This window comes from Mastomys coucha, unplaced genomic scaffold (assembly GCF_008632895.1).
Source record: "Mastomys coucha isolate ucsf_1 unplaced genomic scaffold, UCSF_Mcou_1 pScaffold15, whole genome shotgun sequence".
In the NCBI taxonomy this organism is placed as follows: domain Eukaryota; kingdom Metazoa; phylum Chordata; class Mammalia; order Rodentia; family Muridae; genus Mastomys; species Mastomys coucha.
Window position 1 is genome coordinate 48,495,622 of NW_022196897.1, and position 15,506 is coordinate 48,511,127.

At 37.0% G+C, this 15,506-nt stretch overlaps 1 protein-coding gene across 2 annotated transcripts in view; it reads left to right on the top strand.

The window, feature by feature from the left end:
- The first annotated feature begins 5,695 nt into the window (after positions 1–5,695).
- Tank (TRAF family member associated NFKB activator) overlaps positions 5,696–15,506 on the top strand; it is an 83,217-nt gene continuing 73,406 nt past the window's right edge. For both annotated transcript variants that reach the window (XM_031370392.1, XM_031370393.1), the window contains exon 1: positions 5,696–5,840. The gene's annotated coding sequence lies outside the window, so the exon portion shown is untranslated. The remainder of the gene's footprint in view (positions 5,841–15,506) is intronic.

The window sequence follows — 15,506 nt, forward strand, 5'->3', positions numbered from 1 at the left end:
ATTTGCCCCTCCAGTTCTTAACAAGAGCATCCACTCTGCATCACCCTCCTTCCCTTCCCCCTTTCTCCTACTTCATCCAACTGTACTATGATCACATACCCATGCCAAGGCTGAGCTTATAGGTAGAGAGAAGACATTGGAAGTGCTGTATTCTCAATTCATTACTTTTTTTTGTAAATAGAAGCTTACAAATGGCATGAAGTAATCAAAAGTGGCAGAAAAAAAATCTGAATTCCTTTCACCTCCCCTCTAATTGCATGCTGCTGTTGAATGATGGTCTCCATGTTCAAGTGCACGACAGTAGACAAGTAGGCCTGCCAGCTGTGCTATGAGATACTTGTCAAAACCATGGGTTATGGAGTCACACATGAGGGCTTCTACATACCAGTAATTTGTACTCGATTGGGCTAGTTCATTTTTATGCATTCAGTTTTGTACCTGTAAAATAGGACTCTCACCATGGGGTGCTTACAAAAATGGAATGAACTGATATAAGTGCCTGAAATTGTGTCAGGGCCACAGTAATTTTTTAAAGTCATTGTTGACTGAGTTTTTAATCCCCTTTTCAAGGTTCCCAAACAACCATCATTTGTCATGTATTTGATTTATTTGTACAAAAAGGAGAAACTTGTTGCTTCCTGAAGTGAACTACTTATCTTCTGAATGCAAGAGTGTTGTTTTCCTGTAATAAACTGAATTTGTTTCCTAATTGCTCCTATCCTCTAAGCTGAGACTTACCTTGAAGAATTTACTTGATATTTGAATACAGTTAGGTTTTTTTCCTCCATATTCTCTGAGGAAAGCATTCACCTTTCCTATAATCATGTGTTTATAACATGGATGAGTATTTAATACTTTATCTTTGGTCTCAAGGATCGGAAGGATGGGTCAGAACACAAGAATGTTGCTCCCTTTTTACCTAAGGGAATTCCAAGGCCCTTATTAGTTTGGGGATGGTTTGTTACTTCCACACTGCCACCTCTGGGGAAGCTTGTCAATTTTGTATGGCACACATGCTCATAAACTGAATCTTCAACCTTCCTAGGCACAAAAAGTTCTTTCCTATTCTTTCTATTTATAGGATGGTAGAGGCCAGTAACTAGATATTTTATAATTGTTCCTATCAGTTCATTATGTATTACAGCATCTTTTTTTTTCTTTGGATAGCCAATAATATTAGTTGTCAAGTAAATGAGTATGACAGAATGCTGGGGAACTTAAAACCCTAGTTTTATTGCCATTCTCAAAAAAATAAATCTGAAGTACCTCTTTGCTGCTCAGTTGTGTACCTCAAATCTTTATTTTAAGAAGTGCCAAGAATATTGAAATCGTGTCTGTCATCAAAATTATAAATATTCTTCTATAATCCTAAAAGCAAATGGAGATTATATTTTAGTCTACTTGAAAGGCGATAAAGACAAGCAAAAGCCATAAATGTAACCTAAAAGAAACAGTAAATTCATTGAGATCATAGGAAAAATATGAAATATAACTTTAACCCTTAACTCTTTTACTTCTTCAATGCTTACTCCTTTTTAGTATATGTGCTGCAGAAGCGAGCACCAATGCTTACTCTTAATGACTAGCTAGCTACTTGACTGAGAACTGTCTCTTTGCCCATAAAGCACTATTATGTAGTGATTTGGATATAAAGTATCCTCCATGCTCCCATACAAAAGACACATGTGTTAAGAGCTTGCTCGCCAGATGGTAAACATCTGCAGTATAAGGGTTTTCACTTCCTTGAAAGATGAGCTCACTGATGGATTTGTAGCTTAGTGGTGCATTATTAAGAGGTGGAGCCTGCTTGGGCAAAGTATAACACTGCGTGTCTTTAAAAGGTGTGCTTTGTTCCCTTCCTGGCTCTTGCTGGTGTCACTCTATCCCCTCTATGACATTGTACTCTCTGCAATGATGTCTTACCTCACTATGCGAGCACCCAGAAGCAGTAAAGTCAAGTAACCATGAAGTGAATTCTCTGAAATCATGAGTCTACAGGAATTCTTCCTCCCTTAACTCATGTTCTCAGATGTTCTGCCACAGTGACATAAAAAAAAAATGAGAAACACATCCTGTTTTCATCTTTCCCAATGAATTGAGTCCATGGTCCTGCATTTTTAAGCTCATGGACTTGAGATGATGAGATGCCTCAGTGTGTCCCCAAAGCCTGATAACCTGAGTTGAAGAAACAGGTAATAAATGTTTATCAAACAAATGAACAAGAACTGATATAAGGTTGTCTTAGGGTTTTACTGTTATAAAGAAACACCATGGCCAAAGTTACTCTTGTAAAGGACAACATTTAATTGAGGCTGGCTTATAGGTTCAGAGGTTCAGTCCATTATCATCAAGGCAGGAACATGGCAGCAACTGGCAAACATGGGGCTGGAGAAACTGAGAGTTCTACATCTTTGTCCAAAGACAGACAGGAGAAGATTGGCTTCCAGGCAGCTAGGACGAGGGTCTTAAAGCCCACCCCCACAGTGACACACTCCCTCCAACAAGGCCACGCCTACTCTAACAAGGTCACATCTCCAAATAGTGCTACTCCCTGGGCCCATAATATTCAAACTACCACAAAGGTCAATCATTAAATTGGATTAGAGGGTAAATATAAACACTGTGGCTCTGTCCTATTACCAAAAGCTTGGGGAATATCTCAGAAGAGGGTGGGTAAAATGTGAGAGGAGGAAGTGGAGAGAGGTGCTGAGAAAGGTTCTCCTGGACACAATATGTCTGGTGCAATCACAGGTACTCTGGTTACTTGCTCATATAAGGCTCATACAAGATTTGGCTTGTCAACATTTTATCATGAAAAAGGAGAAGGCCAATGGGACCTTGTCCTTCCCTAAGGCACTATTGACAGTTAATGGTGGCTGGGTGGGGGAAGGGACTGCGCTTTCCTTAGTGATGTAGTCACTGACACATTGCCCATGCTTCAGTAAAGATTTTCCCACTCAAGCTCATTCAGGCTACCCCATGAGGCACACACAAAATAAAGGCAAAAAAGTGGAAGATGGGTGAGTTAAGAAGAGGAAGGGTTTCAGGAGGAGGGGGCAGAAAACAGGCTAACAACTTTTTTTACAAGGACACACATGTATAGAACTGTCAAAGAATAATAATAAAAAAAACATTTTGAAGAACAAAGTGAACAAGTGAAGTTAGTTCCCTACCTAGCTTCACTCCTTGTATTCTCCACCCATTCACACCAGCCCCAAATTCTACTGAATGTGGATACCAAACATAAATATCACCACTAAGAAAGAAATATTTGGCAGAAATTTATATGAAGTTGCAAAATCTTATAATCAGCTACTCTCCCCTGCATGTGGTTTATGGACATTGGGGAAGTTAAATTTAAAATAAAAAAGCATGAATCTTCTCTCCAGATATGATAATTTACATCTCAGGGTCAGGCCTTCTGCAGCCATAGACCAACAAAATCTTAGAGCTTGCGCCTATCAACAGGTAAAGCCAAGAAAATGTTTCCACTCCCAGAAATCCCATACCCAAGCATTCATCTTCTGGGTGCTGGTATAATAATATAAGTGAAGTTTCTGAATTAAATATCTACTTCTGTGCCACATGGCTGCCTAACTAGCTTCTTGGACAGATTTGCAGGTATCGGAGTCTAGCTGAATCTTAGCAGTTAACAGAACTTGCCTTTTATGTTCTCAGAGGAAAAGGAAAAGATCAGCTACAAAGCATTCTCTATGGGGAGACCCTCCACACAGCCTTTCAGGAAGAATCCTACTACCCCATGCTGGTCTTGCTCCTCCTATTGGTCAGCTAACACGTTGGCCGTTTGTCTTTTTGAATCAGAACCTAAGTTTTCCACTATTCCCCCAACTTGAGCTTGATCCCCCATTTTCCCCCTCCCACCGCGGTCACTGTGCCCATCTACCCTTTCCTTTCCTACTGTGATTTCTACAAGAGGATAAAGAGTCTGGCGCAGGAATGGACAAAGGACTCAATAAGGACAAGGGAAAATATCATTACCTTGCCTAGAGTCTAAAGTGGTCAGCAATGTCACATGCTTACACATAATGTCTTCAGAACGTATCTCTAGCCAAATCAAAAGGCTTCTGTGCCACGGCCTTGGCAGCCCCTCTCAAATGCCCCACAAGGGTGAGGCCAATATTCCAGGAATAGCCAGTTTTTCAGGAGTTTGGGACTCAGTCAAATTCAATGGCCAAAGTAAATATTAGAAAGAAGAAATGCAGGATGGAGAGACCAAAAACTGAAGGTGGGGGCATGTATTTCCCCGTCAACACGGGAGGGCTGCTTTTCTAAAAAGCTGTGCTTTAAAAAGCTTGCTTCACAACTGTAAACTCTTAAGGACTAAAATATCCACATGCCAGTGCTATCGTAAGCTTTTGATATTTCACTTCGTTGTATTTACATTGTTAAGATTTTAGTTTCCCATTGCACAAATGCACGTTTAGTATTTGATATTCATCAGTGAGACTGTAACATAGTGCTGAAAGAACACAAACGCTTCGCTGCGTATGTTATGAGTATATAGAACAGTTTTTAACCACATGCTTATTCAGCACTTTAGAAACTTTTTTAAAAAAAAGTATTTTGGGGAAAGGAATAATTCCACCATATGCAGCATTATCTCCGATATGTTTAATGTGCAATTTAAGAAATGATAGTGCTTTAAAGTAGCAAAGGAACTAGACTATGAGTCAGAAATTGTAAATTTTAGTTTCTATTAACTGGAACCTTAGGGGATGCCTCCGCACACTTCTTATGCAGGAGCTCAGCAGGGAGACTACCCCCAAGGTGCAATCTTGTTCCACTTCATGAACTTGCTATGAAGAAGCATCATACAATAAATATGAAATTGCACTTGAAGTCAGACCAGTCAGAGTGGCTGTCGCTTCTAACTTTGTGATATTGAGCACTCACCCTCCCCTGTTTAATCATCTGTAATAGAAGGGAAATGGGAGAGATCGTGTCTAAGGACATTTCCATTTTATAACAAAGAAAAAATGTCTGGATATTGCTCTCTTCCATTTACATGTAAAGATAGTTTACATGTAAACAGTTTAGTTCCATGAGGTCCACCTCTGTGTAAACAGTGGTCTGCATCTCAAACTTGTAGGCGGATTTCTGAGTTCGAGGCCAGCCTGGTCTACAGAGTGAGTTCCAGGACAGCCAGGGCTACACAGAGAAACCCTGTCTCGAAAAACCAAAAAAAAAAAAAAAAAAAAAAAAAAAAAAAAAAAAAGAATCCTTTTTTTGCTTTACCTTTCTTACTAGTATCTAAGTTCCATTCTGGAATCTTAAGGTATACCTTTTTTTTTTTCCACTAGGCTTCATTCAACTGGCCTCTGTAAGTCAGAAAGCAAAGAAAAATACACTCAAATTTGGATTTTGCCTTTTATTTATAAATATGATTTGGAGTAAGGCTAAAGTGGCATTTCTTTTCCAAATAAGCTTACTTTTAAAACTTTTTATATAAAAAGTACTTCTCCCAAATAAAAATTTCATGTTTATAATTTCTAGATCTTTTTAAGTGCCTTAACCATTCAGGTAAAAGATCATTGTTTCAAAAGGAAGTCATAGTTATAGTCACGGGTGGTTTCAGAACATTTTCTGGTAGTTTTTGCTTCATTTCAATATTTTGCCACGATTGGCTGTTGATAGCTACAAATAAGGAAGTCTTCAAGTCAGGGGATTTCTCAGTGGAAGTCCCCAGTTCAGCACAAGGGAGTGCTCAGGACGGTTTGGGCAGCATCTGGAGAGCCTGTGCAAGGCTTCCAGAATGTGTACGTGCCTCTGTCTTTAAAGAGACGTAGTCTGTCAAGGAAAGCGTGTCACCTGGAGAAGAGGTAACCAATTCTTACTCATTTCTATTGACTGTTAGCTTAGCAAGGAGGTTGGGATGCCTTAAGTGTGGCAAGATCTACTCCATTCCGGTACAGCTAACTAGGCGGTCCCTGGCATGAGCCAGCGATGCCTTTGGCATTGTCATCAGAGTTAGAGGGATCCAAAGAATATTGGAAGCACTGTGACCCTTTTACTCTTTCCCTAATTTTTGAGGTAGAATGGTTTATGTCTTTAATTTTAATGAGTTTTAAAAGTTTATATCTGATACGTGCGTCTTCTCAAGACGTGTTTTTATACCATGTGACTGAGAGATATTTGGCCTAAGTTAGGTTGCATAAAGCTTACTATGCCGAAAGTAAATTAAAAGTATATGTAATCCTACATTTTGCTTATATTTAAAAAAATCAACTCCAGCCTGATCAAATGTGGGTGTTCAAATGTTAAACTAACATTAGTACTTTTATTCTCATAAGAAATATGTAATGATGAACATTTATGACATCAGGTGTTAGCTTCATAAGCAATTCTAATTACAGTAATCAAGGTTTATGTTGTTCCCAACAGACCCTTTTATTTTCATCACAATTAATATCGAAGATCATATCATACTATTTTCTTAAGGATAATCCCAGATTAAATATCGAGAACTATTTTCAGTATTGTCATATTAAATAGTTTTTAGACAGTCAATAAGAATGTCTGCTAAAAAAAAAAAAAAAAAAAAAAAACATGTATTTTCAGTGGTATAGTCAGACAATACTTAAATAAAAATTTATATCATTTCATTTTACCTGGCTTTTTATCACTACTAACCTGTCATCTTACAGTATTGCAACTGTGTTTGGGTTGCTCTGCCCAAGCTGGAGTAAAATGGGGAAGAGAGAAAATGACTTCATCCAAGTTAGAGAATAATCACGTCATTCCTGGGGACCATCTCCCTCCTCACTCACCCTCTGCCATCTCTAGGATTACAGTTCTGTGTGTGTGCATAGCAAGAAATACTAGGCTGCCTCTGGGGATGTAGAACTGTATTCCATCCAATGTGCCTAAAATGTATGCCCAGAAGCCAACTGGGGTTCTACAGCAATGCCCAGTTATTTCTCTTAAACATTTGTGATTTATGGTGACCAAGATGACTCAAAACAACTGTGAAATTCCCCTAGGGGAAAAAATTCTGGTTGGAATTTTAGAAATGCGTGCACTAACTTGAGAGAACGGATTGTCCGTGCCATATAAAATATTCCCGTCTGTGAACATCCCGTCTTTCTATGCGTTGAGGCTCCAGTAAACATATGGAGTCCTTTGCATTATACATTATAGATATAAATTGTAGAACATGTTCCAGGCCAGTTTGCTTTGTCTCCTTCTTATGTGTGCAGTAGGGGAATTATCTGGGTAAGAGCCTTCTTTCGTGTGTGTTTTAACTACTGCTAACATCTCGATTTTATAACTTGATGTAGTCATTTTATTGATCTCTTATTTTTTTCTAAATTACATAATTTGCATGCCATTTTCAGATAAAAAAAAATACATGGCCATGCTTCCTCCTTCTCATCTTCTCGGCATAGCAGTTAGAGCTTCTGGATCAGGGCTTCATAGCACAGAAGAAAGCAGGAGATTGTTATATTTCTGATGTCAGGGAAATTTTCCCAGTGGCTAATATGAAGAATGAGATTGACTGTTGGTTTGACGTAAATGCTTTTATAATTAAAAAAAACCAAATAATTAACAATATCCTGATTTAATTAAGGGTACACTTAATAAATAATATCAAGGCTTCATATTAAATAATATTTAATGTCTTTGATAATATTAGAGACAACTGTGTGACTTTAGCATTTCAAATGAGGCAGCTATCTGCTTTTTTAAGAGACTTTGAAGAAGTCAGGTTGCTGTTATGTTTCTCTGATAGAACTGATTTTATAATTAGAAACTGTATATTGTTTTTTTCTCAGATTAAAATAATAAATTTGGTTGATCAAACCAAGCCTACACATTTCCTTTTTCTCTTCAATCCACATGCTTAGACGCCTCTCCCCTATCATTTTGGCTTCACAATTCAGTTCACAGCTCAAACTAACAGGAAAGAATGAAAACAGTGTGGTGGAAGCCAAGGAACCCTATCCAGGCCGAGCAACCAGACTTACAAACAAAGCAGCTGTTCATACACTCCCTGCAAACAGCTTTCGAAAGTTACATCCAAAGAGGGTCTGCAAAATGTGTGTCCAAATTGGTTATCACAAATCCAATTTACATTCAGAAAATATATTCCGAAAAGCAAATGTTTGTAATTTGTTGAGAATTTTTGCATTCATATACAGAAGGCAAATTCATCTAGACTTTCATTTTATGGCACCTATCAGTAATAAGTTTGTCTATCAAAGTTGACTTTCAGAAAGTAAAATGAGAAAAAGGCCAAAACATTCCAAATACTAACAAGTTTCACGCATGTGGTCTGTTCCCTGAAATGTTTAAGGAATAAATCCAAAACATTGACCTTGGCATCCCCGCTTACAGATAATTCTTTAAAATAGTTTCCCAATATCTTCTATTGTTGTTGATCGGTGTATCTTCTAATGTTGTTTTTTTCTTTTTAGATAATTCGGATTTTGTTTGAAAACAATTATTTTTAAAACAATTCTTCTGCTCAATTTTTTTCAAACGTATTGACATACATGATATTACCCTATACTTTTAAAATCATTTCTATAACTGCATAGATAATCCTTTCTGGTGCTCACTTTTTTCTATTTGTATTTTCTCTCTCTTTTTCCTGATTGGTGATATTATGGAAGCAATCCCTTGGATGTGACATTTTATACTTAGCTTTATACAAAATATCTTTTGGTTTTGTCTGATATTTGCGTGATATTTTAAAGATTATTTCACTCTTCTCAGTTGCTGATTTGAGTGTCTAGGTTATGTATTTTTTAATCCTTTACTGTTTTCTAATATTATTTAAGGCTATAGAACTTTGAAGACCACTTTAACTACAACTGACTGATGCTTATTTGTCACTCTAGCTTAGCATAGCTTCATAGGTTAGCAGGGCTGTTTGATTTGGCTTTGTTTGGGGTGTGCATGGGTGGGGTGGGTAGCGCTGAGGACTGACCCCAGGACCTCACACCAGCTCAGCACACAACTCTACAGTTTTTAACTGCAGCTTTATTTTTTTCTTTAATCGTAAAGCTATTTAGGTCTACTTTAGAACAATTTTAGATTTAGAAAAAAATTAAGCAAGAACTATTATAGACAATGTACATATTATATATGTATGTATTATAGACAATATATGTAATATATTATATATATTTTATAGATGGTATATGTATATGCAGCTTGTATGTCATCCTACTTCCTGACTTTAAGCCACTGTCACTACTATTGATATCTCTATTAGCACAGATATAAAAAATCTAGATTTTCTTATTTTTATTAAGTCTTTAAAATTTTTTATTATTTATTTTGCTTATCTCTCCCCTAGTGCTTGTTAGACCCTTTCCCCCTGATAATTTTTTTGGTCCTTTTCTAGTTCTTTGGTATATACAGGGTCTTACCTTATTCTACTTGTCTCTGATTCTCTAACAATGGAATTACAAGAACTCCATCACTATGCCCTCTGATTTGTTTACATGAGCTCTGGAGACCAACTTGGGTTCCCAGGCTTGTAAGAAAGTGCTTTATCAGCAGAGCTAGCTCCCCATCTGAAGTTTTCCTTTCTTTTTTTCTTCTTCCCTTTCCTTTCCTTCCTTCCTTCCTTCCTTCCTTCCTTTCTTTCTTTCTTTCTTTCTTTTTTTTTTTTTTTGATCACATTTATATATTTACTGGGTGTGATGATCAGATGCACCTAGAGTGTGTCTGCTTTTTCCTTCCACCTTGTTGGTGGTCAGGCTTGGCGATGAGTGTCTTTATAGCCACTATATCATCACCCTCTAGTTTTCTTTTTAATATGGATGTTAATTGGTATTAACATTTGACTGAGCACTTTTTAAAGATATATAGGATTTCATGTGTTGCAATTTTGCTTTCATTAACTTCTAAGAAAACCTTCTTTGTTTTGTGATTTCTTTTCTGGCTCACTAGTAGCTTAAGAATGTGTCTGTTTTCATAGATTTATGTTTTTTCTGATTTTCCTTGGATTATTGACTTCCAACTCTTTTCATCTTAGTTGTAGAAAGTATTTCATATGACTTAGGTTTTCTGAGCTGCAGTGAGCCTTTGGAAGGGGCAGTATTTGGTCTATCCTGGAGAAGAGTTCTTGTCCACTCTGCTTCCTTTTGGCACAGTGTTCTGTTTACGCTGGTTTGGCCCAGTTGGCTCACAGTACTGTTTCAGTTGCCATTCCCCTATGCTCTGTTTGTCTACTTATCATCAAATGTGGCATAATGAAATCTCCAAAGATTGTCATAGTCTATTTTCCTTTTCAATATTGTAAATATTCTTTTCAATTTCTTTAGGGCCCTCTTTGCTGTTTATATGTATAATTGTTATAGCTTCTTGATGAATGATTCTTATAAATATGTGTGTATGATGTGTATATGCACATGTATTCTTATTGTTTATCTCCTATTGAGGGTTTTTTACTCAACACATATTCTGTCTAATATATTAGTACAGTCACCCATCTCTCTTTGAATTACTGTACTCAGGAATATATTTCATCTTTTAGTATTATTATTATTATTTTATCTCTGTATGTTTTGTACAACATGTATGTGTTTGTATGTGGGTAAGCATTTCCATGTGTAGATTCATATGCATGCATACCATGGTGCACCTGTGGAGGTCAGAAGTCACCCTCAAATGCCAGTGGTTCTCACATTCCTCCATCTTTAAGAAAGGTGTTCTTAGTTTCATTTCTTTCCCACTGCACAGGCCAAGTTACTGGTCTCCTGAGCTTCCAGGGATTCTCCTGTCTCCATCTCCCATCTCCCAATAAAGGTGTTGATATTATAGAAATGTGCTACAGCATCTGGGTTATATAGTTCTGAGGATTCATACTTGGATCCTCATACTCATATGGCCAACTCTTTCTTGTTGAGCCATCTCTCCAGCCCAGGTCTTTCACTTTCATCTATGAGTGCCTTTTCATCTGAAGTAAGTCTCTTCTAGATAACATCACTTGATCAGTAGGCTATGTTGTTTTCATTGGCCAAGCTCTGCCTTCTATCTATTTTTAAAATAATCACTAATAAGACTGGTGACACTTAATGAATTACTACTTAATGAATGTATTCCTTATTATGTATTTTTAAGGCTTAAGACTAGATGAATCATCATGTCACTTAAAAATAAAAACTCCAAAAAAGAAAAAGAAAACCTCCAATGAACCTCATTGTTTTTACCCATGGCACAGTCTTATCCATAATCACTTTCAATAATTCAAGTGATATTGTATCTAGAAATGAAGTCTAGCATAAAAGTGAATGGCTAGCAAAGTTACAAAAAAGTTATAAAGTTACGAAATAAACCAGTGGCACATAACCAAGAGTAAAGGTAGCAGAGAAACATTGTCAACCTCAGACAAGGCAAGAAGTTGAAGTTGCTCAGATCTGATAGGATTTGTCTAGTTTGCAGAGGAGTTTGTAAAATAAATATAAATAACATCTCTGAATTACTGTCAAAGAAAAGCTTAGGTATTACCTATCAGGATTCTTATAGAGAAATTGAAATATTTCCTCATTGAAAGAAAACAATCTTTAAAGGATTATTAATCATTTCATGCATTCACAATAGAAGGCCTAGTTAAATTAAAATACTACTAAATATTTGGTTGAAGAACAGTGTAGAGAAGATGGCTTTTGACATTCAAAGTTCACAACAAATGCTCAGCTATCTTTTAATTTTGCTTTGATGTCAAATTAAATAAGGCAACTTCAAAATTCAATTAAGACATCATTTGTCTGTTTTAACAAGAATTTCCAAAATTCAACTCCTGAGTTTCTTTTCAGGAGAAATTTTAAATCAGAACCAATTATTCTAACTTAACTTCAGAAGTTCAAATGGAAAATAAAGCTCACAGCACAATGATGTGAGATATTTCCTCCTCAGTATCAAAGAATTACTTTATGTTCTAGATACTACTGCGTGCCAGTGGGTAATTCAACTCATCTGGTAGCTTGCCTGGTCAACATCCTTCTAAATAACTTCTTGTTTGCATTGAAGATGTTCTGATCGTTGTCACTTCCTTAAACTATTCTGTAAACGTAAGCTGGTGACTTTCTACCTGACCCAGCAGCTGACAGCGTAGCAAGCACAATCACTGCTGACTGTAGAGGTTCATGTTTTCAAGAGAAGCCCCTTCATGCACTGCTTGAGTCATCCTTGTGATCTGGTTCCCAGGCACCATCCCCTTAACTAGCAAATGCCTCTGCATGCTCTTACAAACTATTGTCCATTCCTTACATCCTAAATTGCTTTCACCTTCTGTGTTTAACTGACTCTTTCCTTACACTGTTTTAGCACCCTTTTCATTTTTTTCTGTTCTGTAGTTTTCAAAAGATATTTTTTGGAGTAACATGGAAATTAAGATAATTTAAATCAATATAAGCTTAGTTTTAGTAACATCCATAAACTATCCTATAGGTTTAATCCCTCTCTTATGTTTTCCTGCAAGTTATCTTCATATACTGCATGCTCATGTAGAAAATAAGAAAGAAATTATACATAAATATTGAGTCATGCTGGAATTTATATTTACATAGTTGGTTGATTTATATTATGTAGTACAAAAGGATTTTTTTTTTTTTTTTGCTGTTGTTGTTTCTTTGTGCGGTTTCAATTCTAGTAGGCTTTTAAATTTTTCATTTTTCCAGTACTTCCTTTATCATTCTTTAAGGTAATCTACTAACAACAAATTCCTTCAGCTTTTATTTGATGTCAAAGTATCTTTGTTCTCTTTAATTTTTTTTTGAAGGATAGTTTTGCTGGGTATAGAACTCTTTGTTGACACTTTTTCCCCTGTATTTTTCAGCATGTCTTTACATGATCTTGTAGTCTCCATGGTTTTCAAAGCAAAACTGCTATTAATCTCTTTTTTAAAATGTTGTATATGCTTGTTTTGACATGTCTTTTTGTATGTCTACATACAACGTGTTTGCCCAGTGTCCTTGGAGGCCAGAAGAAGGTATCTAATCCCCTGGAACTGTATTACAGACTGCTGAAACTTACCTTACAGACTGTTGTGAGCCACCATGTTGTACTCTGGAAAAGTACCCAGTGATCTTAACAACTAAACCATATGTCTAGCCACCAAACTACCACTAATCTTAGTAATAATTGCTTGCAGATAGTCTGATACATCTTTTTTTTTAAGATAGGTAGGTAGACAGACAGGCAGATAGATAGGGACTTGCATAGCCCAGACTAGGCCCAGACCTGCTTCTATAGCTGATCTCTATCTCCCCCTGAGACTACAGTTGTGTGTTACTGTAGCCTGGCTCCTCTTCTAATTCTCTTGACACTTCCAAGATACTCATTTTGTCTTGGGCTCTTTATGTTTTCCCCTGAGAGGTAGGTTGTCATGTAGCCCAGGTTGAACTAGAACTTGCATCTGAAGATGATCTTGAACTTTTGATCCTGCCTCTAGCTCCTGAGTGCTAGGACTAGAAGTGTGCACTGCTGCACATGGTTTGTGGAGTGCTGTGATAAAACACAAGGTTTTGTGTACGTGAGGTCAGCACTCTAAACAGGCTACATACTCAGCCCCTTTCTTTTGAGATAAGGTTTCATGTAGCTCAGGTTGGCTCAAACTCTCTATGAGGGAAGGTTGACTTTGAATTCCTGATCCCCCTGCCTTCACCTCCTGGGGGCTGGGGTACCATGTAGAGATGTGGAAATGATACCTATTCAAGACTTGTGGTTTGGATTTTATGTTAAGGTGATGAGATGACATAAAGTGACTCTAGGTGATTAAAAACATGTAGGAACATGGTAACGTTAAATTTTGATGTGAGACAATATGAGAATAAGTATAATGTCAAAACATAGGTATTATGAATTGATAATGGTTTGAACAAAGAGTTGCAGTGGAAGCAAACTAACATTGAAGATTATATATATGTGTGCAAAAATTGGGAGGAGGAATTCTTATTATTTGCCACTCCTATAAATTACTTGTCAAAGTGTTCACTGTTTTGTGTTTTCTTTATGTCGCACAGTCTTCTCAAAGGCATGCTCTATCTTTGTTTACTCATTTGGATTTTGCTTTTGTTTTGGGGGGGTTTGGGGGATTTTTTTTGTTTGGTTGGTTGGGTTTTCCTTTTTTCTTTCTTTTTTTTTTTTTTTTTTTTTTTTTTTTTTTTTTTTTTTTTTTTTTTTTTTTTTTTTTTTTTTTGGATATAGGATCTCATTATGTAGCTCCAGCTGTTTTAGAACCCACTATATAGATGAGATTGGCCTTAAATTCACAGAGATCTGCCTGTCTCTGCCTCCTTAATGCTGAGACCATCCTCAGCTTATTATATTTACTTATCTGAAGCCTAGTAGCCCTTTCTAATTAGATGCATAGATTCTCCTTGCTTCTCACTTTCTACCTGGTGTAACTTGTTCTTCAGCACAGATCTCGAATTGAGACACCGTATAGATATGTACAGTTCACAGCTAACTCTCCACTTGAGATCTCCACTTGATATTTACCATCTTAGGCACTGAGGGTGCTGGGCTGAAGTGAGGTCCCTTACACAGACTGTCTACTTCTCACTATGAAAAGAGTTCTCTGCTAAGTAGAAACTATTGTGTGTCTTTTCTTACTGGAACTCATATGTAAAAAGTAAGTCTGACAGAGACTCAAGGCCTTAGCTGTCTAATCATGTCCTCTCATTGTTAATTCCACATAATTGGATATAGAGCTTGGCAGCTATCACTCACATTACAGTATTATTATTCTCCAAATCCTAACCCCAAACAAATAATAAAGACACTAATCAGGAACACTGGGGCCAAAATACCACGTGTAGGTTGCATGTAATAACAATTACTGTTCAACTGATAAGTAGGTGCCACAAGACGGTTAGCTTTTTTCATATTCCCCAGGTCTCCAGACTTGCTTCCCTGCACACAGCAATGAGCATGTCCAATTCTCCCAGAAAGTGTCTTATCAACAGAGTAGTAGGGATTTTAGCAGTGTCTTTGTGCAAGGTCAGAGAAAATAGGTCCTGTTTTCATCCCCTTTCCCAATGCTGTGATAAAATACTCTGACAAAAGCAACTTAAAGATAATGGGGTTTATTTGGCTCACAATCCCAGGTTACTATTCATCATTGCAGGGAAGTAAAGGCAACAGAAACGTCAAACAGCTGCTCACATCCACAGTCAAGAGCCGAAAGTCGATGAATGCATGCTTGCTTTCACACAGCTTGCTTTCTCAACTCTTATACAGTCCAGGAGCCCATGCCTAGGGAATGCAGCCACCCAAGTGGGCAGCTCTTCCCACCTCAATTACTATAAGAAAGCTAACACCCCACAGAAAAGCCTACAGGCTGATCTAGACAATCCCTCACAAAGACTCCCTTCCCAGGTCATTTTAAATTATGTTAAGTTATGACTAACACTATGACTAACAGGCCCCAAGATTCTTTGTTTTTTTTCAGGTAAGTAAAAATCTTTTTTTTTTTTTAAACTTTTATTGCATTATGATGAGAAAAGTTACATGATTTCAATTTATCTGAA